A 7,431-nucleotide genomic window follows, 5' to 3' on the forward strand; every position below is an offset into this window, starting at 1 on the left:
ATCTGTGTGTGCAGCGATTGGCAGTGGTCACTGGGAGCAGTAGAGTCGTCTGGATGAGCAGCCATCGGGAATGGTCACTGGAGGACCAGTATAGTCATCTGGGTATGTGGCAGTTGGCAGTGGTCACTGGAGCAGTGTCCTTGTCCAGGTATGCAGCGGTCAGCAGTGGTTACTGGAGAAGCATTGTGCACTGAGGTTGGCAGCAGTCACTGGCATAGTGGTGCAGTCATCCCGGTGTGTGGCACTCGCTGCAGTCACTGGTGAAGCAGTGCAGTCATCCAGGCATGTGACAGTGAGAATCTTGCCTGGAGGAGTTGTAGCCTGGTGGACACATCTCTAAGGAGGCTTCACAGGAGTGGGTGACAGCCTACATACAACGGTCATAAGAGAAAGAAGAATGGTGTCTGGCACCAGTGTTCTTAACATAAGCGGCTGTGAGCCTGAGTGAGGTGTGTGTCTCTGCGGGCAGTGCTGATGTTCCACCTCCAGATGTTGCACTGAGGTTTGGGCTCCATATGTGCGTATCTGAAGGTGACTGGACAACAGCTCCTTCTGGTAGTGCTGAGCTCCCAATGCCTGAGAAGGGTTTCCTCAGCAGTAATGCTGAGGTTTCTAGTTCATCAGTGTGGTAGTTATGTTTGTGTGTCAAACTGGCAGCCTGGTTGAGTGGCTGGGTAGCTGGTGGTAGTTATTCCCCATGATGAGACTGGCAATCAGCTCCATGCTGGGGTCTACCACAAGCAGCTGAGTAGCTGCCTTTGGGTATGTGTTCTGCTTCCTGTATAGAAGCAGCAGCTTTGGGAATAGTCTCTAGCCTGCAGCACAGTTGGACCCTGCATGTAGTTGTGGCATTGCTCAGTAGCCTGCTATGCTCTGTCGACCTTGGGAGAGCTTGGACTTAAGTTAATGGCCAATGTGTGGTTTGGTAACATCAGGACTGTGCCTTTTTACTCATCAACCTTGGGGCTTCTCAGCCTCAGCAGCCAGCAGCTGTCTGAGTGAAGAAACACCTCTAACTCCAGTGGGCCGGGAGCAGGAGGCAGAGCTGGACCCCAAGGTTGAGGGGCTTTCACCCAGCCTCTAGAGCCTGGTACTTTGAACTTGAACTTAAAGCCTCCAAATTGTAAGAATAAACTCCTGTTTGTGAAGGCCGTCCCATTGGTGGTAATGCTCTGTCAGAGCGGCACCAGGGAACCAAAACAATCAGTAGTAACAGCAATATTTCTTACACATCACCTTTACCTTCATGTTCTCACTTCATCCCGTGGGGGAGCACCATCATATCCCCGTTTGACCATGGAGGAGGCTGAGGTTAGAAAAGGTAAGTTACTTGCTGGGTGGTTAAGGTTGTATTGTCAACTTGGCTGGGCCTGGCTGAGTGGCTGGCAGCTGGATGTAGTTATTCCTGGTGATGAGATCGGTAATTAACTCCATGGTGCAATCTATTAGAGCAGCTAAGTAGCTGCTTTAGAGGTGTGGGCTCCTTCCACTGTGTAAGAAGTAACTTTGAGGAAGGTTTCCAGCTTATAGCACGCATGAACCCTACATGTAGCTGAGTCGTTGTTCAGCAGCCCGTCATGCTCTGCCGAACTTGGGACTTTCGATGGACTTGAGTCAATGGCCTGCCGTGTGGTTTGGTAACATTGGGACTGTGCCTTTTCACTTGTCCACCTTGGGTTTTTCAGCCTCAGCAGCCGGCAGTTGTCTGAGTGAAGAAAAGCCTCTGGCTCCAGTGGGCTGGGAGCAGGAGGCAGAGCTGAAGCGCAAGGTTGAGGGGCTTTTACCCAGCCCCTAGAGCTTGGCACTTAGAACTCGGATTTAAAACCTCCAGACTGTGAGAGAATAAACTCCTGTTCAAGCCATTCGCATTTGTGGTATTTCTGTTAGAGTGGCACTGTGTTGTTGTTGTTATGTGCTGTCGAGTCGGCCCTGGCTCATAGCGACCCCTCCTTGGGTTTCTGAGGCGGTATCGCTACGGCAGTAGATTGCCCAACCTTCCTTCCAAGGAGTGGCTGGTAGGTTTGAACCACCAGCATTCTGGTTAGCAGTCAAATGCCTTAGGCACTATGCTACCAGAGCTCCTAGAGTGGCACTAGGTAACCAAAACACTTGCCCAAGGTCATGCAACTAGTGAATGGTAGATCTGAGATGCCACCCAATGTTGTCTGGTTAAATAGAACCAAATTTGTTATAGGGATTTCACCTCATGTAGTTGTGGAGCTAACTAAGCAGGCTCTGTAAGGCATTGTCTTCATGTCTGATGCTGGAACCTGAAGTCCATGGGGTGGGCACCAGGAACGGAAGGATGGACAAAAAAGTGGGGAAGAGCAAAGACAGGTCAGTTTTGGTGGTGTGGGGTCAGTTTTGATGAACTCGGGTCAGTTTTGGTGGTGTGGGACCCTGCAGAAGCTAGGACGCCTCCTCAGGGAGCCATACATACAGCTGGACAAGGGCCAAAGAAGCTACAGGGGGCCTCAGGAAGGTACAAGCAGTTGCAAGGCAGGTGGGGCCATAGGCCAGGTGGTGGCCTAGGCCAGGTACAGTCCTAGGCTAGCCACATGGGTAATGTACCAATCACTGCTACTTCACTTCCACCTTCTCTTGTAGTCAACATCCCCTTCCTCACACCCAAAAACATACAGGGAAGGGAATTCTGGAAAATGCCACTCAGACTAGCCATGTTGACTCATTGCCATGTAGACTCATGGCAAAGCCTCCAGGACTAGGAAGAGGAAAAGAGAAATTGATGGGAAGCCTTAAAGTAAGGGTGGGTTAAATAGGTGATGTGGTCTTCTTCATCCCATCATCCATCACGCTTCTGAATGGGGAGGGGACACTGGGGTCATTGCATTCTCTCCCTCACATCACAAATGTGACAGTCCATCAGAGCTTAGAGGTGAGGGAGGTCTCCCCATGACACAGTGTGTCAGGCAGGTGAGAGGAGAGGGCCTCCTTCCTTCTCTCTCCCTCTGCTTCCTGGTTTGGCAGTGTGGGGTTGAGTGGGTCACGGAGAACTGGCCTGATTGTGGGCCTCACATGGTCTCATGTGTGAACCCTTTCATCACAGGGGAACACAATGCTATTATTTCATTATTTACTTATCAATAACTCAAATATTCAAATGCAGAAGTGATTTCCAGTGGTCCTCGTTGCTTTCTTTCACTGTTTATAATATTGCTTGGACTCTGTCTTCTGAGTTATAAGCTGATTTTGTTCCTACTCTTTGATATATGTAGCTTCTTAGACCCAAGAGATAAATCTTTTCATATCTGAAATATAAGCCTCTTCTTTGAGCAGCTTACAGTCACGTGACACTTTGTCTGTGGAACTAAGCCTCAGTGCATGATATGAGACAAGATTATCCATAAGACCACAGTGACAATTATCACCTGAAAGACTACAGATAACTGCTATTTTCAGGAATGAGGTCTTGTGGAATTCATTTTATGTACCTTTCTGAACCCCCTTCTTTTAAAGCTTTGCCTTAGCCTGGATTGGCCCACAAAGCAGAAACCAGGGCAGGGCCTTCCCAGCAGACATTTAACATTGGCAAGTGGGCCAGAGGGACGGGGTGGAGACTAAGAAGAGTGAGCTGGAGGAGGGAAGGAGCCCTGGTGTGCATTGGGAGGCTGCTCTATGTCAAACGGGCCTCCTGGGTGTCCACTGACACGGATGAGGGAGTGACTGCCAGGTCGGCCCTGTGGCTAACCCTGTGCTCCTTCAGGTGGACTGAGTGCCTCCCGTGGGCATCAGGTGCTGGTGGCAGAAGTGGTCCAGGGCAGAGGCGGACTGAGTGCCTCCCGTGGGCATCAGGTGCTGGTGGCAGAAGTGGTCCAGGGCAGAGAATGAGCAGGTCACCATGAGCTGAGGAAGGTGCTATCAGGTCATACCTGCACAGAGCTGGTTGCTGTAGCTACAGGTGGACAGAAAAATGGGCCAGAGGGTTGTGTGGTCATGTGGTATTGGTTGTTTCCTGTGCCTTACCTCTCTCTGGGGTCTAGCAGTCAACAGAACCAGGGTCACCTCAGTTTCCTTGGTTACATTCTAGAGACCCCTCTTGTACACAGCAATTTGTTGGTTTTACCCTGCAACAAATTCCAATCTCTGTCCTTGGAGCCCTCCTTCACAACCTTTGTGTGTGAGGGCAAGTTTAAGGGTGATATTGTCCCCTAAAAGCTTTTACTAACTCACTCACCCTTTCATTTGAAATTTTTGGGCAACAAGAGTGTGTATAAGTGGACATTGTCCCTTCACAAGATACAATTGTGGCCACATTTTCCTAAGTGAATATAGACCAGCTTCCCTTTCTTTTTTGGTCTCACCTATCACTATAGAAAGGAGCTCTGTTGGCGTAGGACCTAAGGCATTTGACTGCTAACCAGACAGCTGGAGGTTCAAACCCACCAGCCCCTCCTCGGAAGGAAAATTGGGCAATATACTTCAATAGTGATATCACCTCAGAAACCCAAGGAGGGGTCGCTATGAGTCAAATCCAACTTGATGGCAGTGAGGTTTTTTTTTTTTATCACTGTAGAATCTCATTAAAGACATCAGACAATGACCAAGTGAACTTTGTTCAAAAAACACCAGGTCAAATATCTCTGTTGGGAGACACAAAGGACTGCAGGGAAATCTAAGCAAAAAATCCCTTGGTTGTGATGTCAGTCATTGCCCTTGTTGGGTTGTGGTGTCGGTCATTGTCATTATGGTTTCTGATTTATCAGTGGATGCCATTTTCTATTGCACTGCTTAGTGAAAGTATAGGTGGCTGTGTTCATGACCTTATATATCAAAGCAGATGTAAAGCTATAGCACTTAGCAAAATGCTTGTGTCCCCTGTGAAGTTCAATGTGTGTTGTTTTCCTTTGCTGCTTTTTCTGGAAGGTGGGAAGTAAATAAAGGTTTGCTAGTATTAATATTTCACAGAGGGACAGACATCAAAAACAAAAGCACAATTCTTTTTTATTCATCATGAGGCAATATCCCAGAAAGTCACAGAGTGGAGGAGCCCTTCCACGTCCTATCTTGTGTGCTTTCCTGTTCCTTTTCTCTTTATGAAAACACATCACACCACTCCCAGGACAGGCTGATGCTCCTATCTCTGTGGGTACCAGGAACCACAAGTGATGGTGCCATGGGGGCAGTGCCCCTACTCTATTGATACACAAATGTTGTTCAAGTGTTTTAAGGGTATACAATTATGTACATCTGATTTGATGTACATGTTGTATTACTTTAAGGAGAAATGAGGATATAAGTTACAAACATGCTTCTCAGAACTTCCCTCCAGAGAAATGGTGGGTGGAGATGGGGTACAGTAGTGGCCCTAGAATATAGAGAAGTTTCCTGAAGGCAGAGTGACTGAGGGTTTCCCTGAGGAAGGACAACAGTAGAAAGGAAGGAAGGCCTTCACCCAGTCCCTGGAGCTAGCACTCTGAATTCGGACTTCTCACCTCCTAACTGTATGATGATACATTCCTGTTTGTTGAAGCTGTTATAGCAGCATTAGAGACTAAGACAGAAGGAGTAAGGGAGGAGGAAGGAAGGGAAAGAGCCAGGTGCCTCCCTCTTCCGGGAACCCTTTTCTTTTCTCTTCCTACTTGCTCATTCCAACTCATCCTTTGGGTCTCAGGTAAAGGGTGGCTTCCTGCAGGACTCAGACAGAGGCAAACCCCACAGGCTCCGAGAGCAGCCTGGTCCCACCACTTCAGCATCGAGTACAGGAGCTGCAGTTTTCAGTTTGTTTGGCTATTTCATACCTCTCTTCCTGACTGGACTATAACTCCCACCAGGCTAAAGACAAACAAACAACAACAACAAAAAGTCATTGCCATCAAGTCGATTCTGACTCATAACGACCCTGTTGGACTTCCGAGGCTATCAATCTTTATGGAAGTAAACTGTCTCATCTTCCTTCCATGGAGCAGCTGATGGATTGGACCGCTGACCTGCTGGTTAGCAGCCAAATGCCTTATCCATTGTGCCACCAGAGGCAAGACCCTTTTATTGCTCAAGGATGGACTCACAGAACATAGGTACATAGCAGACACTTGTAACAGCCCCTGTGCTACTTTGATACTCTGGCCCAGTCCAGTGCTAGCACTCCACATGGGCATACTCATTGGTTCCCATTTACAACAAGGCAAAAGAATGTTCAGAGAAGTATCCACCACCCATGGTGACAGGGTTTAGAGAAGTAGAGCCTGCCTTTGAACTCTGACTGGCTGGCTCCACAGCCTGTGCACTCAGTGTTACACTAGATGGCGGCTGAGTCAAGGTTTGTAGAAGGAGGGAGGAGTAATAATAATATTCTGTCTGAATATGGCCATTGACCTGTAGAGCTGGAATGTAAGAAGACCCTCATCTTAGAGGAGAAAGGCAAGCTCATCCAGGAAGAGTGACATCATTGAATCCAGACATCACACTGTTGAGGTCCTTGGTGGTTCATTGACAGAATTCTCACCTTCCCTGCAGAGACCCGGGTTCAGATTCCAGCCAGTTCACCTCATTTCCATCTACCACCCATCTGTCAATGGAAGCTTGAGTGTTGCCTTGATGCTTGTGGTACTTAAGGCTGTGTGTCAACTTGGCTGTGCCTTGGTTTTGAGAGTCTGAGCAGCTGAATATAGCTATTCCCCATGATGAGGTTGTAATCACCTCCATGACGGAATCTGCTGTGAGCAGCTAAGTCATTGAAGGGGAATTGCCTTCAGGATATGGCCTACTTCTGGTATATGTGCAGAAGCTTTGGGAAAGGTCTCTAGCCTTTTGGCACATTTTGGATTCTGCATTTGGCTGAGTCTTCATCTCCAGTTCCGGGACTTGAACAAGTGGCCTGCCATGTTGCCTGCTGATCTGGCGATTGTGCAGTTTTACCTGTCAACCTTAGGTTCATCAGCCTCAGCAGCCTACAGCTGCATAAGTCAGAAGAAGCCTTCCGCTACAGTGGGCCTGCAACGGGAGGCAAAGCTGAAGGCCAAGACCAAGGGGCATTCACCTAGTCCCTAGAGCTAGCACTCTGAATTTGGACTTCTTACCTCCTAAATTGTATGATGATAAGTTCCTGTTTGGTGAAGCTGTTCTAGCAGTACTAGAGAACTAAGAGGGAGATCTGGTAGCGTAGTGCCTCAGGCACTTGACTGCTAACCAGGAGGCTGGCGGTTCATATCCACCAGCCACTCCTCGGAAAGAAGGTTGGGCAATCTACTTCCGTAGTGATACTGCCTCAGAAACCCAAGGAGAGGTCGCTATGAGTCGGGTACGACTCGACGGCACATAAGAACAACAACAGAGAACTAAGACAGTGCTTAAGAGGTGTCAGCAGAGATGGACTGGGAAGAAAGCCATGACGGCACAGAACCAGACAGCGTTTATTTCATCCTCATGACTAAGGAACTGACTTGAAGGCGGATGACAGCCATGTGCATGGTT

This window comes from Orycteropus afer, unplaced genomic scaffold (assembly GCF_000298275.1).
Source record: "Orycteropus afer afer isolate SDZICR_OR568_19922 unplaced genomic scaffold, OryAfe1.0 scaffold00135, whole genome shotgun sequence".
Lineage (NCBI taxonomy): Eukaryota > Metazoa > Chordata > Mammalia > Tubulidentata > Orycteropodidae > Orycteropus > Orycteropus afer.